At 38.6% G+C, this 25,689-nt stretch overlaps 1 long non-coding RNA gene across 3 annotated transcripts; it reads left to right on the top strand.

Moving 5' to 3' along the window:
* Positions 1-257: 257 nt before the first annotated feature.
* Positions 258-24,271, top strand: LOC146332756 (uncharacterized). Of its 3 annotated transcripts, none has more exons than XR_014771254.1 (5): positions 258-390; positions 940-1,256; positions 15,192-15,303; positions 17,758-17,843; positions 24,149-24,271. It is a non-coding gene; the product is annotated as an uncharacterized LOC146332756 (long non-coding RNA). The 3 variants fall into 3 exon arrangements; XR_014771253.1 differs by having other exon boundaries at positions 923-1,256; XR_014771255.1 differs by lacking the exon at positions 17,758-17,843 and having other exon boundaries at positions 923-1,256; positions 24,149-24,265.
* Positions 24,272-25,689: the final 1,418 nt, after the last annotated feature.

The raw sequence follows: 25,689 nt of genomic DNA, 5'->3' as shown, positions 1-25,689 counted from the left end.
TTTTTCTCCTCGCTGTGCCCTCCTTCTCATTCTATTTTCAGCTGCAGTTTTGAACAGAAAGTTCGATTGATAAAGCACAGAATCTATAACAGCATGCACAGAGGTGAAGGGTTATTGAATATTCTGCTGATGAACTATTAAAAATGCATATTATCTCATTATTCCTGCTGCCAAATAACTGGAAACCATATATGCCATGGCAGCGAGACGGAAAATGGTTCTTATCCTTTTTTCTTTTCTTGACCTGACAGAGGGCACGTGGAGAGGAGAGAGTGGAGGGAGGAGGAGAGTGGTCTTTTAAAAACTGCTTCGGTGCAGTAATGTCCCTGAAACCCGAACCCTTATTGGATGTGAAGGACATTCTAGAACCGGCACAGCCTCTGTTTAAAGGTGAGGATTAAAGGTGAGAGTATTTGTAACAGTATAACATCATGTTGGTGAAAACACAATGATGTTTAATAATTGTATTGGGCTTTTATTTTGTAAAAACAACTGATAAAAGATGGCTGGTGAAATAATGTTCAACAGTGACATTTGCCACCCTCCCCCCGACTCTTCACCCTCACCACACACACACACGCACACACACACACACTAGGAGGCCTTATTAATTATTTGTAGCCACTTGACTTCATATTGTGCTGCCAGTGGCTTGGTCAAAGATTATAATTACCACTTCCCTGTTTGTATCATTTTCCATCTCCTGTGCTTTTAGTGCAGTATTACTTCTCTTGTCCCTCTCCCTCCCTCTCCTCTTCCTCCCCTCTCTCCCGTATACACAAGACCAAAAGTGCAGGCACATCATTTATTGATAAGACAAAAAGAATGTAATGAAATTATCAATGTTCTTGAATTAATTATGAACATGATTAAGAAAGCTAAAATCTCAGGAGCCGGTCTCTCATTACCCATTCACTCTTAGGGATTGCTTTCATTCAGGGAAGGAGAGGCGAAAAAGCCTTCCAGCAGAGCCCCACTCCGGCTCAGCCCTTCTCCCTGTGTGCCTGTCCCCTTGTCTCCACTGCCGGGGCTGATTGACCAACCTTTCCGACACACCGGCTGCCCAGCCAGCCCGCCCGGACAGCTCCCGGACTGCACCCATCACGCTTGTTACTGAGATGCAGCCAAGTACCGTTAGCTGCCTCGTGGCCTCTGACGTTTGCGTGGAAAAGAGAGAGGATGTGCACGACCTTCCTGTTCTACACCTGCGTTCGAGCTCTGGGGTCTTGACCCTCCTAAAAAAAGAGACACTAGAGGTAAGTGAAACTTCTCAGACTTCTAATTAGGCTTAAACTGCTTGTCTGTGGTGAATAATGTTACATTTGCAACAGACTTAGAAAATTTTAATATTTTTGGATGTTTTGCAAGAAAAATTTACATAAAAATCAACATAAAAATACTATTTTTAGTCACAGTCAACTTAATTTTTATTAATTGGAAAAAATAATAATGATTAATTTGAGCTGTACTAATACCAGTGTGACATAAATCATAATGCTTGACAAAAAAACTCAATCAAACTACTAGCAGACTGCTCCATACAATATTTTGGTTAGAAAAAAGACTTTCCTTTTCTGATATACTCAATTTGTTTGATATATTTAATTTAGTTTTCCCACTGGATATGATAAACTGATTCTAGTTAATCAGTTAGTTAGTTAATGAGCTGACTATTTATGTTGTGGAATTAATGGCAGATAATAAGTGGATTCATCCCACCTGTATCACGCAAACTTGAGTCTCTTCTTCTTTTAGATTTGTCTGAATAATTTTGGAGTGATGAGACAAAATTAAAATTGCAATTCAATACATACCTTTAAATTATACATATTAAAATAACATTCTTATGTAGTTATTCATATTCATATCTTAAGATGTTTGTGCTCTTGTTCTGAACGTGTCACTTCTGAGCAATATGTATAACGCCCATTTTGTCGCACGTAACGTCATTTTTATATGAGAGCAGCAGAGCATGTTAAACTAATTTCAGTGACTATTATTTATCCATTTATATTCAGCAAGAGAGCAAGAGGAATGCTCCGTGAGAGCTACACATCTTTTGGTTCAGTCTATCTTTCTTCTGCTCAGTCACATGGGACAATATATGGGGCAATACTCCCCAAAGTATTGGGAGTTTCAAACAAAGTCTCAAACCCACTGTCTCTCTTTTCTTCTTCACACCATCTCTCTTTATAGTTGTCTTTCTAGCTTTCTCTACACGTACACACACTCCTGCCTGCACACACACGCTTAATCACACTGTGGCTGCAGAAATACAAACCTATGCATTATTACATCTCCCAATACAAACAGACACCTACACACATGGACATACTATAGTTTATTTGCTCGTTTTTTTGTGTGTTTTGTTTTTTTCACCTTGTCAAGCTTCATGTTATTTTTAAAAACATTTAAGTGATTAAGAATTTATTGTGAGATGCAAGAAAACACAAATCCTTGCTTATTACCTTTATTGAAAATGAATTTTGTGTGAAATTCAAAGCAGTGTGGTGCTCTGCCCTCCTGCTACAGAGCAATTTTTCCCTTGTGGAAATGATTTTATGATTCCTGCTGCAGTATCAAAAGAAGGAAAGATTCACTAGAAGACAGAGAAAACAAGAGGGAAAGAGAGTGAAGAGAGAGATCTCAGGGGTTAATGGCAATCCTCCTGTCCTACGGATTGATCCGAGTATTGGATCGCACATAAAGCTGCAGTTACTGGATATTACCCTGCCGCTATCGGCCTGCAGTGATGGCCTGGATAAGAAGTGCTTACCAAAGAGGATGCTCCTCCAGGGCAGATACGGTTTCCCAGCCCTCTGGGAACAACAACCACATGCCTGCTGCTTGCTCAGGAACTTTCTACCTCATCGAGTAAATCCAGGGGCCTTATCAAGTTACTGGCCTACTGAACTGCTCAAAAAGATGTTTAGACCTCTTCAGATTTTGAGCTGTGTAGGGGCAGGGCAGTCATTAAATGGAACCTGGTTTTCATAGATAAGAGTGTTGATTGTTTGGTTTGTTTAGCTTGTGTTTTATATGTCGTACAGAGTGGGGTTATCGCAGATTCAGTTCTGAGCAGAATGCTGTTTCATAGATTTTTGCTGGGTTAGACTGGAAAGTTGCTGAGTTATTCTTAATAGAAGATCACCTTGGAAGTATAAGGTTCTATCTGATGTTTTTGGAAAAATGAGTTATTCACTTATACTTATTCTGTTCCAACTTATTTAAATTATGTGGGGTGATTTTTAAGATTTATGCATTTTTAGACTTTTCATTTTGAAACAAAAAGGTTTTATCTGCAAAGTCTAACTCTAACTTGTTCTATAAGGTTCTGCTTGTGAGCCAATCAGCACATGAAAGGCACACAAGAGGATCAATCAGGCTCGTCTTCTTTGTCATGTTGCTGCACTGTACAGTGACAGTGGGAGGGATGGAGCAGAGAAGACTGAATTTAAGAGGAGAACTCAGCGGAGATGAGAAAATGTCACAATGTTCATAAGAAACTTTAAGATTGAGGATTTGATTGATGGTCTTGTGAAAGGACAACAGTCCAAATGCCAGGCGGGTCCAGACTAGAATAAGGAAACTAGCATTAGCTGGCTAGTGTGGTAGCCATTGACATATACAGAAATGGACAACATGAGAGCTCCCTAAAAGTGAAGCTAAACCATCTCAATAGCCCCCTGGTGGCTGGTTGCAGTATAAGTCATAAATCCTGCCTCCCCAATATTAATAGGTGGAATATGAGCCAAACAAACTGTTTGCTCAAGTGTTCATTTTTCAGATGATTTTGGTTTTAATTAGTTACTTGTTGATATAAAAAGGGGGCTTCACGTCATGACTGAAGGCTGAGCACTGCTGTATGCATGGGATCTCGAAAGCATGGCTCCAGTCCCGATCACCACAGTGCAGACTCTGGCTCCAAATGACGTCCCTAGCCAAGACAGCAGTACTTGTATCGTGGATATTTTGTATCAGTTTTGTACAATGGGAAGAAGTGGAGCCAAGCTCTCCATCTTTATATATGCGATTGGTGGTACTAACAATGAAAATTAACTCCTCATCAACAGTTTACAAAAGACTGAACTTGGCTGGCATTTGTACTGCTATGCTTCATTTTTATACTTTATACTGCTTTGTACTGTTGAGTTAACAGTTTAGGCAAAAAAAAGTTTATTAAACCTTATGAGACATGACAACATGTTACAGAAGCATTGTAGATTCCAAAAAGTCCTAAAATGTCTTAAATTTGATAAATATTAAGCCTTAATTACAACTTAAATACTAATTTCATTCATCCATTCATTTTTCCCTTTTCCCCCCAAATAAGGTATATTTTGGTGCATCAGAATCAACATTTCTGAACAATCAGAGTGAGTTCTTAGTTTAGTTTAGTCCTACCTGCATTTGATATGTTCCAAAAATAAAAAGAATAAAAAAACAATTTACAAATTTGACAGGATTTTGATACATGTAGGATGACTGCCATATCCATATATGAAAAAGACTTGTTCCACATATAATTTTTGCTATTTTGAATGCAAAAAATGTATCTCAAAACCATGCAGAATGCAGATTGCACATGCAGAACCTTATAAATTTTACTTTTCGTTTCATGGAGACTTCACTGTCCTTGTCTTGACTAATTATTATAATTGCTTAAAACCCTTTAAATGGACATACTTCAAGAAACTGTCCTCAAACCAGTCCTGTCTACGTTTCCTCCTGTGTTTTTACTTCAGATCTGTGTAGATGCTAGCTGATTCCAGATCTGTGCCAGCGGTGGCCATCTCTACCCATGAGCATCTGCTGTATGTCTCTCTGTGGTATTACCCATGAAGCACCTGGCTCGTGCCACACGCCAGCAACCAGAGCCCAGATGGCAGCTAAACAGGCTAATTATTTCAACACAAAACTCTGATGTCCCACACCAGCACTGTGGGGCCACTTTGGCATTCTGCATCTCTCTCTGCAGCTCTGCCGGAGAGGAAGTCTGCCACGCAGCTATAAAGATGTCAAGTGGGTAATCACGGTCATAGACAGGCCCCGCTACAGTGCTTGGCGTCCAGATGTAAAGATGGTCATATGTGGTGTCCTTAGGAGGAACAAAGGCATTTGGCAGAGTAGGATGGTGCATTATTTTTGCCCTCGGTGCTCATTCATGCAGATGCGGGCTCATTATATTCCAGAGTTGACAATAACATAAGTTTTTGAGTGCATTTTTTGGATCCTCTCATGAATATAACCACCACAAAAATGCTGATTCAGAGTGTAGACAAGATTTCATAGTATAGTAAGTAACCAGTGTGACTGGTTTTTCTACAACTTGTGAAAAAAGTACCAGTGTTATTATGTGTGTTTTTATCCACTGAATGACTGTTTCTGTACTTTTTACTTTTACTTGTAGAATAGCTACTGATATTTGTATTTGGAATAAGAAACATTATTATAAGTACAGGAATAAATAATGCACATTTGAACTCCTAGATTAGAAGTCATTTTTTTTATACACAATGTTGCATCAACCATCTTTTTCATTCATGTGACGCCCCTGTTAACATCAGACATAACCAACAAATTAGCCTACTGATAAAATGATGATTTTCTAATAAACACTGTAAACACCAGTAAATAAGGCTGTTTCAATAAAATCACAATGATATACCTTTTTTCATATTCATAAAAGATCAAAGAGATGAAATTAGGTCATTAAGGGGTAATTCGGCTCACGGACCACAAACTCAATAGGCCTGGTGTGAGGTATTTGGCTGCTTTTGTGTATTGGGGCTCTGACAGTATGTAACTCACATTCCTTATTCATTCATTCAGTCAGGGTTGTCCTGTCTGTCCCCTGGTGGCCGTAAAGCGGTATTGTGATGTCTTCAGATGACAGACACCAAACCAGGATCATTCACCTGCCTCTCCTATAACACTGCTGTTGAATTCCTACATCATCTCAAACATGCAGTGTCCATGTTTGGATTACAGCAGCCCTTTCGGCTCATACAGTAAATCCTGTATATGTGCTTCAGACAGCCTCAGCACTGTTGAATCAGTCTCTAATAAGAATATCAGCCAGCAGTTGCAGGGTCTTAACTACTCCAGCAACGGTGCACTGCAGGCTTTAACCAAATTATCCCTGGTGGTCCAGTTACTGAACAGTATCAACATCTTTATCTGACATCAGAGGTTTCAGTTTCTCTGTACATCTTCTCTGAGGTTGATGAAGTGTTGCCATTAGGACCCTTCTACTGCATCCACAGCCACGTCAGAGCAAGAATTGGTTGGTGCTTGATAAAGCTGGCACTTAGAGCAAGGTGCAGGCCCCACAGCGATAACCTACTGACTCCAGCATTAAAGACCACCAATGGGAGGGCAGCCTACATCTTGATCTATTGCTGCTTGTCAGAGAGGAGTATTGCTCACTGAAGCCTGTGTGTTTTGTTTTTTTGTAGCTGTGTGTGCAGGCATGAAGAATATACAGTACTTCCATGGATTGGCATGGGAAATAAGTAGAAAATTAGGAGAGAGGATGGAGAGAGGATGCTTGGTGCATTTACACACAAACACAATTTGTGACATTAATTTCCGAACTTCATATCCTATGAATAAATCAAAATTTGAGTTATAGGATATTTATTGATCATGCAAACAACAAATGATAAATGTAGATATAAATCAGCTGTAACTCAGTTAGTTCTGACCTGATTTTTATGAAATTTGTTTTGTTATAAATGTGAAAACATTGAATATGATAGTGGCTACTCTTTGGAATTAAATTCAGTCACTGGGGGTGATATGATCAGCTCCACATGCTAAAACATTAACCTTCTGAATAGAAACTTCTTCCACTGGGACATGCAGGCAACATAGATTAATAAGATGTTTTTCTTTTGTGAGTTTCTCCAAAAATGTATATTTGTGGAAAAGCCACATTGTAGTTTGAAATGTTCTAAATAAATAACAAAATGTTCTAAATAAATAATGCTGAGTTTACCATTACCATCTACTGTTACACTATTCTATGTATTTTAACCAAAACTGAGACTGTACTATACAAAAATTGTATTATTGAAAACTTTGCAATCCTCCTGTTGGTTGCATCTGGTAGTTGTAGTGGCATTGCAGTAGGTGCTTCACTATCTGTTGCCTGGCTGAGATCTGCTCTCTACTGAGTGACCTCTACTAGTTCATTGACAAACCACTAAATATTGTCCAATATGCTTTCTTGGGCATAATATATTCAATGAATCTACACTATGAGGGACCTCCACAGCTCTACAACTCTCAAAATAATATATTAATATAAAATGTGAAACATATTTATGAAACATATACAGGGTTATCAAAGAGTTTTTGAACTAAAGTGAGATAGACATTCGGTGGTTGCTGGCTGAGAAGTCAGAACAAATAAAAAGTAAGCATTTATATCTAGACAGTAATACAATTCTTTGAATGTAGAGTAAACTGAGATTCATTGTTGTGTGTTTGTAGACTCAAACTCAGAGACAAATTAGCTGAAATAAAGCAATAAAGACTCTAATTTGTCCCAGTACAGTTCTACCTCATCCCCTCACCCTCCTCCTCCTCTTTCCCTCTCCCTAAAGTGTGTCCCATCTGCTTTGGGGACCTCTCCCCAGCATGCAGGACCAGGATAAGCACACCATTTCCCTGTCAATACTTTGCTATTAGCCTCTGCAGATCCATATATCACTGAGCTGTAGGCTATGAGCCGGTGTAGGGTGTTCTTCTTATCTGAATGGCCGAGCGAGGCCGAGGTTCTCCTCTCTGCCCTGCACTTTGATTTATTCAACCAGTAGGTTAATGAGAGATGGAGCCGGCCTCTTTACTCTTACCCTGAGGGGCTAAAAACCTGTGCATGTGAATGGGGTGGAGTGGAGGGAGGAGGAGGCTACATGGCGTGTCCTAAAATGTCACAAAAATGATTCAGTTTTTCCGAAGAGTTATCAACGGTAAATATCTAGTGCCTGTATATGGAACTCCAAAATAGATATTGATATGATATTGCAAATGCTTTAAATTGGTGAAATTGTTCAGTTATTTAAAGGAATAGTATGAGAATTTTGAAAAAAAAAAACAAATCGTGTTTTGCTAAGTGTTTGAGAAGAAGATTAATACCATTTTCTTATATTTCAAATGACTTTTAAACTAAAGCTAGCAGATGGAAATAGAGACACAGCCCGGCTCTATTTTAAGGTAAAAAGTCAACAGCGCATCTAAAGCTCACTAATTAACATGTTATAGCTGATTTGTTTAATACATAAACTGTAAAAATGTTTTATGAGGGGGTTTATGTGGACTATATACTGGGAGCAGTGCTCAGCTAACTGGCACTAGCTTGATATCTGTCTGACAGACATGATAGTGGTATTGATCTTCTCTTATATCTCTTGGCAAGAAAGCAAATAAGTGTATTTCCCAAAATGCCAAACTATTCCTTTAAAGGATCAGGGTGCAGGATTTTTGTGGCATCTATCAGTGAGCTTGCAGATTGCAGACACCTCATGTCACCCTCCCCTTCCAAGCATGTCAGACAGGGCCATTCAACTTCAATTGCTAGTGGGTCACCTCCACAGCATAGACCAAGCTCCAAACACTGTTTGTTTCTCGCAGTCACAATAACACAATTGGCAGGTTTGGCTGGTGGGAACTCGGTGAGGGATCACGACCTTGCAGCTGCATTGACAACTCCTACTGGTGGGTTGAGGCAACCTGCAAGTAGGGGATGCATATCGGAGGAGACTTGTATCCGTTTGCACCGTCCAGCAGTGACAAGGATCATAGTACAGGGGAGTTTGACATTTCAAATTAAGGAAAGAATGAGGAAACCCAAACTATTTAAGTGTAAAAGCAGTTGCTGACATGCGGCCACTGTAATGACAGGCCTGCTGTGGTGAGATGAAAGTTGTCTGTGATGATGATTTCTTCACTGTGGCAGCTTTACACCAGCTTTGCTGTATGTTGTGTCTGTTTATATTCATGCGCAAAATGCATCATGAGTACAGTAAATGATGATAAAAGGCAGTCCTAAAAAGAGATGTGTAGCTTTTGAACACTTCCCTAGATCAGTGAGTTACATTGCCTGTTACATCAGTGAGTTTATGACCTGCAGATATTTGGCCTCAATCCAAGAAGAAACTGTCTAATGAGCAAGCTGTGTCAGTGTCTCTAGCAGCTCCCTCTCAGCAGTCTGCCTGTACAGTTTGCAATATGTGTGTGTGTATGTGTATGTGTTTGAAAGCAACAGAAATTCTCTATGTTGAAGGCATTTAGCTGTGGGATAGAGAGGGAACTCAGGAACTCACACACAAGCACAACAGGGGAAGACAAACCACTGCCAGATAAATGTCCTACTTAGCTATTACACTGTAGTACATTTCAGCAAGAAGTCAGACCCCTCCCGTTTTCTTTCTACACACATACACACACACACACCTTCCATGAAAATATCTAGCATATGGTTGTATGCTTCTAGCTTGTATCCCAAGGCCAGTTTCCCAGCTGGTTCCCTGAGAGAACAGCGAGAAGGGGAAGAAAAAACAGAAGAGCAGATACAGGGAGAGCGAAAAGAAAAGGAGATGCAAAGAGAGAGAGAGACAGATATAAAGAGTGAAAGGAGAAGAGATCGACAGAAGTAGAAAGAGAAAGAGAGGAAGAGATGAAGGAGGCAGTCGTGTGCCTCACATCCCTCCTCTTCGGCCTATGGCAGATGTAGTGTAGGTTCGGACTGTTAAGTACCTGATAATTAGTTTGCCTGTGAGGCATCAGTCATTATGGTTCTGTAGCGACTAACAAGGCCCTATTGGGGACGACAGCTTTTCTCTGTGATTTACACAGCCTCTTACAATGATGTTGCTACACCACCCAAGATCTTTTTTTTTTTTTTTTTTTTTTAGAGCTACAGAAAATACTGCAGAAATAAGAACAACTCTGACTGAGAGCCATTGGCAGCTCTTTTTCCCTAAAAGTGAACCACACATTGAGCCTGAAGCTTCACTATTGAACTTGGAAATAACAATTTAACCAAAAATAAAAATGTGGGTCATGAAATGCAGCTGAAAACACAAGACATTTTTTAATAGATTTTTCAGTTGGTCAATTTTCACCATATAAGGTTTTGAAGACCTGGATGTCACGGTGCACTCTTAGAAATACAGGTTCTAACTTGAACCAGAACAGGTTCTTAGACTTGTTCCCATAGCCCTTTTAAGTTCCTGGTAGAAGCTTTTAACTTAGAACCCAACATAAATAGTTTTACCTAGATCCATCTGTGAAAGGTTTCACCAAGAACCCCCTAAACAAATTCTACAAAGAACCCTTCTATGATGTAATGGTTCCACCCAGAACCATCTCATGCCTTTATTAGACGGGACAGCTGAAGAGAAGACACAGGAGGAGAGAGAGTCGAGGGGGAGGCATGCAGCAAATGACTGCAGGTGGGAATCAAACCCACCCCAGAGAACTCTGAGCCTCAATGCATGGGGGCGAACGCTCTCTCAACTGAGCTACCTGGCCACCAAAGCCATTCTTTATTTATATCTAGTTTTATTTACAATCCACCTGGGAGGATCTACAGAGAATAATTTTATATTATGGTCTTGACAAATCCTTCACGGAATTCTTCAAGGACTTTAGCAGTCCTTGAAGAACTCTTTTCAAAAGGGGTTCTTCAGATTTTTTGACCAATTTGACCAATACTTTCGTTAATGTAGCCCTCAAGATTGAATTTGATAGATAAAGAGTAAATTCATTTGTTTACACATGAGTTGATCTCATGATGTAATACTTTAATTTCTTCAATCAATGTTTGATGTTACACTTCCCATAATCCTGAATGACTGGCCTGTCCAGATATACTGTATGATTTCCAGTCAACAGCTGGTATTGTTTTTGTTTCAACAAACTGTATAAATATATCGTCTGTCTTTATTGTATCTGTATCTATATCGATCATTCAGGTACTCATGGATGTTGTCTTCCTCCCAGGGACATCTCAGTCACAGTGTGTACAGACCCTGTTATGTATTGACCTTGAGTCTGTGTGAGACACACAGAAGATTAAAATAGAAATTGTTCCAAAAAATGCCGTCCAATAATCATCATGCACATGTTATAAAAGTATGATCAGAAATGTATAAACACTAGGATATAGAAGGGGGGGCATTTTATATTAAGCAGAATTGTTTTCCTCTGTCTGCATCATGGTTAATTTTTCAAACCTGTTCAACATCAAAAGACCTGAGACAATTGAAGGAGAGAATCCCATTACAACCAGAGAAAATATTGCTCTTTAGATCCAGTATACATAATTACACACCCTCATCTCGCCACTGACACTGTCTGTTATAATTATAATCTGTTTTGTGCAGGTAGCACTTGATTGCATATTTTGAGGTGCTTTGGTGCAGAAGAACAACACAGGTTGATCTAATATCTCATTTTTATAGAGATCCAATCTCAAAATCTGTGCACTATATTGGCTTGGGGGCTCACATCACTACCATCAAGCCCAGAAGCGTCTTGAGCTAAGCAAAAAATAGGAACGTGCCGACAGAGGGCAGGGTCTCTGCTGCTACAGACACAACCACACATTTCTAGTGGATTGTGTGAGTATGTACATTGTTTTTTGTTTTCTTTTTGAGGGGGGGCATATTATGCCTTTGCCTAGATCATACATTGATCTGGTGCTGCAGAGAACAAGTTATACAAACGTGCATATTAAACATCATACTGGGACAAACAGCACACATAAAATACTCAAGAGAAGCGTAATTATTTTCCTACAACCTCTGAGAATTAATTCAGATTCTAATTTGACACAGCTGGGAGCTGAAAGAAGTCATTTTGCATACCACTACTAATAATCCAACAGCCCTGCAGACATCTTCATTATTGTGATTGCTGCTCCGTATTGTCTTTTAACAGTCAATAACTTGCAAAGCAACCTTGCATCTTGTCTTGAAAGGGTTAACATGACTCTCACGTGCTGCCGCCTCAACATCCATCATGTTTCTCTGTAACCAGATCATAGCTTCAATCACAGAGAAGATTAGATAGTAGTCTATTAATCTCCCATATTAAGCAGATCCATTTGTGAAAGCAAACGGCCCAGCGAGGCCATCCTTTCACTTGTTGTCTCTAAATCTGATTAGCAAGCATAACGACATGTTGCTGAGGGTCACAGGAGATATAGATTGGTCCTGCCTGCATCTCCACTCTCAGTGGCTGGGGTGTTGCAAGAATGAACAATTTTATGTTCAAGGACTCATGGGAATATCTGTTGTAGTCACCTAGTTTATTGAGTGGGCAAGATAATGGGAAGGCAGGTTCATTTGGAGTGTTTTCTTTTGCAAAACACTGTGCAGTGTGTTTTTGTGAAATTTTAGCACAGCCTTCACTCTAAACATTTTACATATTCAGCAGTTTAAAAAAACTATGCATTTAATAAATCTAGTGAAAATATAGTTGGTATCAGTTCAGGTCTAAACTAATTCTAAGAGCAGAGTAAGGACACGTTTCATTAATAAACAAACAGGACATATTTGCAGCAGTGTCTGGGCAGCCTGGCTGGGCAGACTGGCTTTCCAGATGGAGGTCTAAATAAAAGAGTACAAGTCCAGTCTGTGAATCTGTGTTGTGATGATGAATATGTCTGTCCTTTCATAAATAGCAGATGTGCAGATGTGGAAGCTGTATCCAGATCCCTTATGTAAGAAAAAGTAGCAATAACACAGTGTAAAAATACTCCATTATAGTAAAAGTCCTGCATTTACAATTGCACGTAAAGGTGCAGTGTGTAAGATTTAGAAGACTCTATTGGCAGATTATGGCACAAATTGAATAGATATTCGTAGTGTGTTTTCATTAGTGTTTAATTACCTGAAAATAAGAATCATTGTGTTTATGTTACCTTAGAGTGGGCCATTTATATCCACAGAGGGTGCAGGTCCTCTTCCAAGAGATTCACAGCCAACATAGGTTTTCCTACAGACTTGGAAGGGGGAGTGAGATGACATGCTTGCAATCTACAAGCTCACAACTAGATGCCACTAAATCCTACACACTGGTCCTTTTAACAAAAGTACAGAGGATCTAATCTAAACAAAGGAACACTGACTTAGAAACTGTTTTTCTGTAATGGCTTTTTTCTAAATCAGGTCCTAGCTCTAATTACAATGGTTTCCAAAGAGTTAAGACAGCATCTGCAAGTTTGTGGCACCAGATGTCAGTACAAGTAATGCTAATAGTAAGACATAAAGAATTACAGCTGATGGATATATACAGTAAAGTGTCAAAAGTAAAATGACTGTACTACTGAACAAGTAAGGAGATGGTTTTAGCTACTTTATGTACCATTTATATATAGCACACCATTGTTGTTTAATCTGTAACTGAAATGCATTTTCTAATTTGATCACCTTTTGTATAAAGTACACCTAATAAATGTAGTGGATTAGAATACAATGGAAATACTCCTACCACTGATGTGTGCGTGGAAGTTAAAGCTTCTGTATATAAACTGAAATTGCATTTTTATTGTGCTGTACTATGAACAAAATATGCAACGAAAAATCTACTCACAATCAAAAACTGGTTCAGTAAAACTGTCAAAAGGTATTGAATGGCTGTAGATCAACATGTGTAACCCTAGGTGTATGGATTACCTTGTGCACTTTAAGATAAGTTCGGATAAATATTCATCTGTGTGTCCAGGAAATGTGAGAAAACATTTAAAAATTCAAAGAAAGCACAGAAAGATTCATTGTCATCAAGCTAAATTCCAAACTGACTTCTTTACTTAGAAAAGTTGACTAATTAGAGATATTGATTTCATAATAGTGATATAGTAGTGTCATTTAAGTGTTTATGAAGGGTCAGAAGAGTAATTTCTACAAAGACTGCTGGATGTTTGATCTGTGACCCGTTCAGAGGTCATGATGTCAGTGATGAAGATGAAGAATATGCAGATGATGTCATTGATCTTTATTTAGCTGTCTTACCTCAACACACGCTGGAAGAAAGCTAACAGTAACGTTCTACCAGGGATTTGGTTTCTCTCCCTGACTTGGCTGGGACAAGAAGGAGGAGGAGAAGGAGGAGGAGGAGGAATATCTGGTTACAGCAGGGAGCAGCAAGCGTGGGGACAGATCTGTTTACTTGGGGAAGTTAATTGATTGGGAGGAAAGGTGGTGAGGGGAGAAAGGAAGAAAAGTGGTGGAAGGGGCAAGGAGAGGAGGGTCAGGAGGGTATTGATCATGTGACTGCTCCTACCATAACCTCCAATATGCTTCTGTGCTTTTATTGCACCGTAATGCCAAATAAGATTGTTTCCTGTAAAAGCAGCAGAGAAAAACATCATGTGCTCAATGAGAGGGCAAGACGAGGCAATGAATCGTTTAGATTTGGTTCACTCATTAAGATCAGTTTGAACCTTTTTCATTAACACTTTGGCCCCAACAAAGGTTAAATCACAGAATACATTTTTCTGTATTAGATGGGTCTGTCAATAATATCTATATTTAAATGCATTAATACTTCTGATCCAAAATCTGTGTATTAACCTAAATCACATGTTCTATATTTCAAAATTATTACCTTTACAGAACTGTTCAACACAAATTAGTATTATTAATATTGATTAGAGTATAATTCATATTATTATGATAACACTCTTTATACTTTTGTTGCATGTGACAGTTGTCTAAGCCTGTTTATGTTGTTGTAATTAATTGTTGCAACAATATTTTTAAGTAGCAGTGTGTAGGATTTAGCAGCATCCAGTAGTGAGCTTGTAGATTGCAATTGGAGCCAGGAAAATATATTGGTCAGATGATATTATCTGCCCAATATTGGCTGATATTTTTACACATCATAATGTAAATTGTTCTTTTTATGTTTGTTTTTGTGTAATTTGATCCTTTTTTCTTAATTCAAGTTGTTCTCTATGTATTTTTATTCATAGTTATTTAGAATTATTAAAAATACTAGTGAAAGTTTACTGTTTTAGCTGTTTGAGTACCCTGGTGTCATTTTAAATTTTATAAACACATATATATATCAACATCAGATTTTTTTACTGCCTAATATGGATATCAGCATCACTTCCAAAAATCTGTTGGGCACCAATTGTAAACATCTTGTCTCACTCTCCCCTTCTGTGTTTGTAGGAGGCTGTGAAACTGTCCATTCTTGACTACTGTGGAAACATGGCAGTGCGGTATGGTGGCCTCCATGGAGGAGGTTCTGCGTCCTCTATAGATATAAACAGCTCATTCTAAGGTAACGAAAACACAATGCTTCTTATTTTTCTTATTTTTTTAAGCTTCTGGGTCTGAAACGTGAAGCCAATGAGGAAGTGCCTTAAAGCCCATCTTCTTTCTAATGGCAAACATTATGCTGCAACACCATATGCTGCAGAAAGAAGTCCGATTGCATGGAGTCTTGTGAGGAAAACCCTACCTACAGTTGCAGTAAATAATTTCCTTTTGAGTTTATGGTCTCAAGTCTTCTTCTACAGGCGTGATTTCCATTTTGCAAATAATTGTCCCATTTAGATTAAAATAGATGATAAAGCACTGCAGGCTTTAGCATGGGCTACTGTTTGATTGACAAGTTCTCAGAAACACATGAGGAGGAGGAGGAGGAGGAGGAGGAACATGTTGACAAAAATGTTTTCAGAAACATTTTCATGAAGAGCTTACAGTAGCTGTAATATGAGAAACTCTGCAGCCTAGCAGGCCACCGTTGTTTCCTGCTGAATGAGCCATAACCAAGCACCCAAGTGGCGGTACATCACCCACCAGATCCATGCTCTTGCTGTGCCAAATTCCATGCCAAATTGACTGGTTGAAGTCTTGGTAGCTCCGTACATTAATTCTACTGTCTGTGATTACAACCTGACTTTTATCTGATTAAACCATTTACATTAAATGACATTGCCCTTAAAGTAGGAAGTAAGTTAATTTGCAAAGTAAGGCAAACAGTAGTCGGATGGTAGCATCGTCGGTATCTTGGTGGTATTACTGATATTATTGTCTTGTGTAGCACTTTGTTTCATCCGCTATGGAAGGTTATATTATTATAATTATCATTATTATTACTGTACTCTGAATACGTAATAATAGTCCTAGTGGTGATACTACAAACAAACAAAAGGTAAGCCCAGTCATGCGCATTGTGTCTACCAGGGGAGATAGAGAATGAGATGGAAAGGCAGTGGAGTGCAGTCTGCGTGCCATACACTTTGTATTGGATAGACTTCATTAATTATTTAACGGCAGGGCTGCTAGCTATTATTACAGAAAAACAGTGGACTGCATCGGGACGCTTTCCTCGTGTTTGTATGTCAATACACACCTTGCCCTCGTGGGCTCACCGGACCGCTGTGGAGCTCACATCTTAAAACAAGGGCACGCTGTATATGTCATATTCACAAAACTCGTTCTGTGCGTGGAAACATCCAGTTAAGGGGTTAATCAGATGAGGTACAGGAAGTCTGGTCTGTCTGCATGCTTTGTCCTACTAATGTAGGTACATATATAGTTTGTATGGTGCCATGTGCGTTAATACTGGTAGACAGGTATAGAATAAGAGTGCCTACCTGCCAGAAAGAACAGGAACGCTGGAGATGAGGGAGAAGCAGTTGTTTGCCATGATTTGTTTGCCATGTCATTTTTAGTTCTCCTCTCCTCAGTGTTCCTGCCTAGATGGACATTTCTCTATTGTTCACTCTGAGGTTATGGTTTTAGATTGAGGGCAAAGCCCGCAGCCTGCTGTTTGTTTTGAAGGAATCCGTTGTCAATACAGACGCGGCCGGACTAGGATTGTTTGCAGAGTTAATAGTAGTTTGATGATGTCATTCTCAGTGACCTGAAGAGAAATTGACCCCCGTTGTGTGAGTATTTCTAAAATGCCACCTGCACAATTATGGTTGCAGTGTCCCTGGGCTGTTGTATGTGGGGTTTGTTTTATCTGAGACACTTGCAGTCTCTCACAACACACACCAACACACACACACACTGCTACAGTTTAATTTGCTGACCCGTACCTCCACATCTTCTGAGAACATGTTCGTTGAATGTCAGTAGAAATCAGGTTCCCCACAGTGATGATGAAATAATTTATTCATCATGAGTGACTTTTTTACCACGAACATTTTATATGTATGGGGTTTTAAGAGTAATGCTCTAAAATAAGACATTATCAACAGTGAGGTTCCTTAAAAAATAGGTTTTGGTTTCATTTACACATGCAGACAGGGAAAAAAAAGAAAAAGATATTGTAGATATGAGCACAGAGGTATCCATGACAGGCTAAAATTGCATTCATCCAACATCCACTGTTATTTCTGCTCATATGTCTCTGATGCAGATCATTTAAAACCTTTTCTGCTGACTGATCGAGTGTTTTGATGGTAAAAACACTGCTTTTCTTGTATTAGCTTAATCGTCATATAGTTGTCGATTTTTACAAAGAGAAAAAATAAAATGGAAAAATAAAAGAGGATAAGAAGAGGAAAGCAAAAAGACCAAATCCTCTAGAGAGATGTATAATTCATGGTCACGACATACCAGAAGTCTATGTATGAGATTGTGTGTGTGTGTGTGTGTGTGTGTGTGTGTGTGTGTGTGTGTGTGTGTGCGCGCGCGTGTGTGTGTAGGTCCTTCTGAATAGTCTTTTATGCTGTGGGATGATCAGTGTGCCTTTGCTGAATCCCTATCTCTGTGTCTTAAGGGTTCAGGTAGCCAAGAGACTGGATTTAGCCCCGGCCTGGACCTGAGTCAGCCTTCCCATGAGGTGTGACATTATTTATGTCACAGGTGAGCTGTGACTCTGACTGTATGGATATTGTATTTATTGTATCAGTCAGTGATATACTGAATCTCAGAAATGCACACGTGTTCTTCTGCAGTGTGTTTTTGAGAACATGGAAACAACACAGGTGCCTCTGTGTTGTCATCAGGCTGCCAGATTTACCAAATAAGGTTAAGTGTTTTCATTAGAAACTTTTTCTTTGGGAGAAATTATTCAGTTAATCCAAGCTTTGATCAAACTCTTACATACAATTACGAGGTTACCTAGTTAATGTAAAATGTCAGTGAATGTCAAAACACATATATGCATTCATAAATCTAAAAGATAAAATAAAGAATTGATACAGTGAACAAGCCTCTACTTTTAGTGACAGACATTTAAAACAGTAAATAATTATACTTTTACTGTTATTATATATGTAAATCTATAATATGGGCCTGCAACTAATGATTGTTTCCTTGTCGATTAATTTGGCAAATATTTCTTCGATTAATCGATTAGTTGTTCGGCCCATAAAATGTCAGAAAATGGTGCTAATAAGTGTTTCCCAAAGTCCAAGGTGATGTTCTCAAATGGCATAGATAGATATTCAGTTTACTGTCACACAGGAGTAAATAAACCAGAAAATATTCAGATGTGAGAAGCTGAAATTAGAGAATTTTGACTTTTTTTGTCTTAAAAAATGGCACAAAACAATGAATCAGTTATCAAAATATTTGACGAATAGTTGACCAGCAATTTAATAGTTGACAGCTAATCAATTATTGGAATAATAGTTGCAGCTCTACTATAATATAATACTAATTATTTAATACTATTATATATACTTTTCTTATAGACGGTACTGTATGTTGTCTCTATTTATAGAGAGCAATATATAGAGACAATTATATAGTGTCTCATTAAAATAAGTTAACAAACTAAACATTTAAACTCAATTGTTTTTTTAACTTTGAGGCAGTGACTAACTCAGTTAAATTCCAGCCAGGTACCTGTTGAAGCCAACATAAATAAAGTCACCCTAAGTAATTTTTCTTAACAGAGCTGTTTTCTGGACAATGGGCTGCAGGAAAGAAAGGAGAGTCTCGTAACAGATGAAACTGATGTGAGGTAAGAAATAGATAATTGCGCTTTGGAGCCTTTGTAATATCTTCTTAGAACTTCTTCTTCCCCTTTTCCTCAGATAACCTTTCAGGATTTTGCTTTAAGCCTCTCTGCGACCGGCGTCTGGTCCAGTGAGAACTGCAGACTGACCTATATGCTCAAAAAACATCTGTACTTGCATCTAACTAAGTTTCATATTACCCCAGCACTGTCCCTTTTCAGCAAGAAAATGTGCCACTGTTGGGGAAAAAAGTTATAATGGGCTTTAAAGTCACCTTTTTCAACTTTTCTAGTTTATTCAATTCTCTATTTACACATATGATGTTACAGAGACACAGACAGGACAACAAACTCTTCTTTCACTCGCCTCACCGATGGAGATAAACAACCTCAGCCCATTAAAACGGGTCGTTTTTGCTTATTTGTTCCTGAAAATACACTTTGAAATCATTAAGATTGACATGTACATTCATTTTTACACTGTTATATCTTTACTGAGCTAAATGATTTTTTTAAAGTATGTATGTACCAGCTGGATTATGTTGAGAGCAAACTGTGGGGCATGGCTGCTGCCGTCGTCACTTGATCATGAATTATAAACAGAGAGGATTCCCGTGTGTGTGAAATGGCATTGTTCACAGTTTGTGTCACATCAGTGCATGTTTAACTAGGCAAAACAAAAGCTTTTCAATATTTTAGTGCACAGGGACTGACAGAGTGAGGAGACATGGCTGTTGTACTGCTGTTCTGCCTCCTCCTGTCTAGTCCTCTCCTATCTGGTGTCCTGTCCTCTGAAGTGCTCTCCTCTCCTCTTAGATTACACCACCCTCAATAATCCCCTCTCCAATTCAGCATTTCCATGTCAGGCCAGTTTTGACACAATGAAGCCAACAAGAATTGACTCGCATCCCTCTTCCCCATTTATCACTTCTCCATCTGTCCTGTACCACAGGCTACATTAGCTTTTTAAGCTCCCTCCGCTGGGTTTGAATAGTGTGTGTGCTAAAATGCAGTGTTAATCAAACTCCAAACAGGTACACCAGGGTTTGTGTCTCTGAGGTCCAGTAAAAAGGCAACACTACAGAAATGATTAACAGGGGGGTTATTTAACAGATGTGGAAACAGAGACACAAGAGGAACACAGAAATTTGGAGAGAGGAGATTGTTTGAAGAATAGGGAAGTTTATCATATGTATTTACTTTAAAGGAGAAATCTGTAATATATTTAATGAAACATAAAATGAGCATACGTAATCAGAGATTAAGGAAATATGCCAAGTTGAAATACTAGCTTCTCTGACAACAATTTAATGCAATGAGTTAAATTTGTTTACATCGACACACAACTGAGACTCGTCATCACTTGCTATTGTCAAATTACGATGTGGCGGCCGTCTTGCGCTCCTGCAGTATTCCTGAGCTTCCTCGAGTCTGGGGAGGAAGGGGCAGGGGGAAACAACTCACTTCAACCAAAGATCTCATATTAAATGGGATTTCAACTTATTTAATATACTGTATATGGTTCCAACTCACTATTTGGACTGTGACACTCATTTCTGGATGTGCCATTGTTACATATTGTTCCTTTAAGTCTTATTTTTAGTTAAATGGAATCAGACCATCAAACATTTTGCAGCACAGATGGGGTCGTCATCTGCCTGTAAGTCTTTGTGTCCCTCTTGCTGAGTCAACCACAGACAACGCCTTTACTGCTCCCCACAATCCACTTTGTGTCCTTGTACAGGGACCTTGTCTGATTAGGCGTTGGCTAATTAGGTCTGACTAGCCAGGCTTTTAAGTCACACACCATCATGCATGAAGCCTGGTTAAAAGTTGATGGATAGATGAGACATTAACTAATGCAAAGGAAGGAGAAACAGCACTGATGGGACTCTCACTTCCTGGCATGGGTGGACCGTCTAGGGCACTGGTTCCCAACCTGTGGGTCAGGACCCTCCAGAGGGGCCACAAAACAAATCTGAGGAGTCCTGAGATGATGACTGGGATAGCACAGAGTCAAAAGTTTATTCTGCTCATCCGGGTTTCACCAATGGCATATGAGTATTGAATATTGCCCAGCCCTGATTTCACAGCATTTTGTCTGTACTTATGTAGGCTTGAATGTCATGGAGAAAAAAATGTCAGATGACATAATATGAAGAGCAACAAAGTCCCTGTACTGAGAAGGTCGAGGTGGATAGTTGGGCCAAACAAAAACAAGACTTGTACCCTTGAGTGCAGTTCACGTTTTGTGTAAAATCAGAAGTTAACGATGACTTATTTTAGCTTTAGTAGGTAAATTTACGTGTCTTACTTGATACCTAATATCTTTCCTAAACCTAACCAAGAAGTTTTGTTGCCTAAATCCAACCAATGAGAGGTCACCTGACTGTCCAAAACTCATAAAATGCACCAGACTAAACAGTATTTAATGACATGAGAAAAGCTCATTACATGTGAAATGTCCTTAAAAGTGCTGTGCTTTTATGCATCCCATGAGATCGTGTTGTTCTGCTACACAAAATGATCTTTATTTTCCAGATCTTTCTAAAATGCTGCCTATTTTCTTGTGAAATTCTATATTAATTTACTGATTTGTTATAAAGATTTATTTTGTTAAAAATGAATGTTCAAAGATACGATATTTATCACAATCAAAAAACAGAAAGGTGACTCAAACAAATTTTAGTAGCAGGCATGACCTAAGCATGTAAAAAAAAAATGGCATGAATTGTCTTTGGCAATGAATTTGTGAGTTATGTAAGTACAGCTGCAAAACAAAATGAATGCAACAGTCAGTCATTTATAAAATAAAATGAAACAGTCCATCATGGTATCATGACTTTTTTTTTTTTTTTATCATATTGTGATAATCGATATGTTGTTACATCCCCAGCAGATGTTGCTTTGTTTTAAGGAGAGACAAGTCAAAAACATTGGGACCCACAGGTATAGAATGCATTTGGAGATATTTTATCAGTGAAATTAAGAAATGATGGCAATGGTTTCACCTTATTGCTGCAATTTATCAGTTGGTGGTCACAGTGTAATGACATTTAGCATCTACTGCGTTTACATTTTGTCCTAGTATTATAACATTCAGATATCTTTTTGACATGATTTTACAGGCACAAACGCCTTTGAATCTGGACAGAAACAGTCATCAAAGCATCATAAGTACAAAGCCCACTCTTCAAACAACCAGAGACGCATTCTTCAGTTCCTCTGAATCAGATGTTTCCCTGCTGGTACAGAAACAGAAGCAAGGTGGATGAATCCAGCAGAAATCACAAGACGGAGAGCAGAGACATGGATAAGTGACAAAAAAAAAGCAGAGTAGTCAGATATTAATCGAGACATTTTAACTTTGTCATGAGAACATTTGCCAGCTGCAAGGCGCTCTGCTGATGTTTTAGCCTGAGGGTGTGACAGACAGGAAGGGATGTTATGCTATCACGGCGTTTGATCACCGGCATCACGGGAACACAGGTATCAGAGAGAGACTCGTACCTCTCACAGCTGTTCAGGCTCTGTCGTGAGGCTTGTTTAGATATTGGTGTAAATGGGATGAGGAATATTTAACTCTGAAGATGGAAGCCAAGCTCTTTTTTTTTCATTTAAATCCCCTTCAAAAGTAGTTGTTTGAAACTAAATAGACAGAACTGGCAAATAAACATGAGAGACAGCAAGCAAAATATTATTCTCCTGAGCTGTGTAATTGTGTTAACTGTGTGTTAATAGGCATCACAGTACAATTACTGGGCCTGCACATGATGGAAGTTTCATCAATGTATGGATCCTGCCCCCTACTGTCAATGATGAAAATGACATCAATAATCAATTAGTAGATGTTCAGTGTTGAGGGGCTGCAGGCTGACAACAAAAATATTTCTCTCATTTGGATCCGATATTTAGGGAGAAAATGTGCTGCCCAGACACCACATAAACAGAAATGATGGTAAATATGATCTATATATATACAGCACATCTTGATTTGAACTTGTTCTCATAATCGTATTAAGACTTCATAATAATGGTACATGAATTATCATACCTGACTGCAAAAAAACACATGAATTCATTCATGTGGTACCTCATAAACTATCAGGAACGTACAAGAATGAACAGTCTTTCATGCACAACTTAACACAAAAACAACATATTAATTAATGCAACAAGTAAAGTTATTATGATTTCTGAGTATTTCTGATGCCTATGTCTTCATAACAGTTCTGCAGTTAAAGGGGCAGGTCAAAAAACTGACAAGTCACAGCAGTGTACATTCAATTGAATTTCTAGCGTTACAATCATGACTATTACTTCATCGTGTTTGTGGCCCCTGTAAATTTAAAATAAAAATGCTGTTTTATTGTTTGCAATTTTCACTTGCTCCCACAATTTCTTTGCAAAAAAAAAAATGCATAAAACATTACAACATGCATCACAATTTCCAGAAAAGCTGCCATGAAATGTAGCATTTTAGGCCACAACAATGCCAAAACAAGCTAGCTAAATCCTGGAGGAATTTAAGGTAGTGGAAGAAAATTTGTTTCTATTATGTATTCATAAGAAACAAAAAGTTAATAAATGTGATTTCACTATTATGCCACCATTTATCATATGTTAAATAAGATTATTCCTTTCAACTGAAGTATATTTGCATATATACTTGTTTATATTTATTGTCTAGTTTCTATTTCCAGTGCAAAACAGAATATTTGTGTGTATGTGTTTAATTGTTGGTAGGACACACACTGAAAAAAATTATAACCTTTCTGTGTATCTCTATTAAAGATGGATCAGATCACCACCTAATTTGAAGGGCCACAAACATGATAAAGTCATGAAGAAGTAATGCTTAGTTAATCATGTTTACATTAAAACACAGGATTCATGAGCACTGCTGTGACTGCTCAGTTTTTTTGTCCTGTCCCTTTAACTGCAGACTTACATATAAAGAAGAAATAATAATAATTAACAACTCAGAAATTGTGATGATTGAAATACCTTAGCTGTTGCAATAATTGATGTATTGTTCTTTACCATTAATTATTGTGCATTCCTGATAGTTCATAAAGTACTACATGCATGAATTCATGTTAATTCATGTACCCTTACTATAAAGTGTTACCCTACATTCAACAGATCTTCTGTTCCAGTGATTGTACACCCACTGTCTCCTTGTCATTCCCTCTCTGTCTCTTAGAAGGAAGTGTTTGGGATCTGTCATGACCATCCTCCTCCTGTTGTATGCAGGGAACACAGCAACCTCTTCTGGACAAAAAGTGAAAGGAGCAGAGAGTGTCATGGAGCCGGCATAACAGAAGAAGTGAGTAACCTTATTATTATTCTTATCATCACTATAAGTCTGACAAAACCAGGTTTAAAGAAATTATGACAACGCTTCAGCAGATTAAATGGCATTTTATCGTCATTCCGGTATTGCTGCTCAACAGTTATAGAGCTTGAAATCGAGCCATTGACTCTCGCTGACATCTCACAGGAAATGTTAAAATCCCAAATGTCTGGCGTCACATCTCAACAGATAACTAACTAGTAATTTGACTTGAGAAAAATCCTATTATTGCCTGGGGAAGCGTTAAAAAGTATTCCATGATCAATGTATCTGATTAGTTTGCTTTGACGGTACACTGGTGAGCTAATCAGGCCAAAGGGATCAATGGAGCGGTTGTCACGCTGCCTTGCATTTCTTCCATCTTCGGATAACTACAATGTAAATGACTGGGTACTAAAGGAAACCCTACTGGGACGCATACTAAACTCTGCCTGTGCTGCATTGTGCACAGGGGAATCTCCTCAGACACTTAGCCAGTTCTTAATCAGTAGCGTGCGAAAAATAGGTCCCTATTACACAGCCCTCTCTGAGTCTCTTATCATCATATTTGTCAGAGCTGCTTTATTCATTTCCAGATCAGTTTCCTCAGACTGTAAACTTTACAGCCCTTGTAGCAAATCCTTGTGGTACGATCCTTATTGTTGCTGATAGGCTCTGAACCTCTTTCTTTCTTCGTCTCTGCCCCTCTTCTTCTTTCTCTCTGTCTCAGGCAGTAAGAGCTACGAGGCCACCAGATGCTCTCCCTGCCTATTTGTCTTATCCCTTTCACAGACAAACTAATTGCTAAACAAAAGGTGCTGGCGTGTCCTGTCGAGTAGCCTTGTAAATGCTTCACAGCCACAGTTCCATTCTGCCGGGTAGTTAAGTGGCTAATTATAAAAGGAGCACAAAAGAGTCTGATTAGGGATACAGAGGAGGAGGAGGATGTTGTGGTCCTAAAGCCTTCTGTACAGAGCAGCTAACACAGTGAGCTCAACATAAATGAAGTGAAAGACATAAATGAGTGGACTAACTTGATAATGACACCTTTTAAGTGCTCGTATGAATTGTGTTGATATGAGTGGACACACTTAAATAAAGCAGGGGTGGTCAGACTTCATTGGGGTCCTTTACCACCACAGGACTATACACTAGGATGATTATTTTCATTATTGATTAATCTGCTGATATGTTTCTTGCTTAATTGCATGGCTGCAACAGCTGGAACAGTTATTTTCGTTGATGAAGCTGTCGATCATTTTCTCAAGTTCCCAGAGGCCAAAGAGACATCTTCAAACATATTACTACTGAAGTCTACCTTACTGAATCCTTAGATATACAAATACTCCATTACAAGTAAAAGTACTCATAATACAGAAACATGGGCCCTGTGAATGTTATATGCTATTATT

Source organism: Lutjanus erythropterus, chromosome 1 (assembly GCF_056507025.1).
Source record: "Lutjanus erythropterus isolate fLutEry1 chromosome 1, fLutEry1.hap2, whole genome shotgun sequence".
NCBI classification, from domain to species: domain Eukaryota; kingdom Metazoa; phylum Chordata; class Actinopteri; order Lutjaniformes; family Lutjanidae; genus Lutjanus; species Lutjanus erythropterus.
Note: the sequence above shows the minus strand (reverse complement) of the source record. Positions and strands in the feature narration are given on the sequence as shown.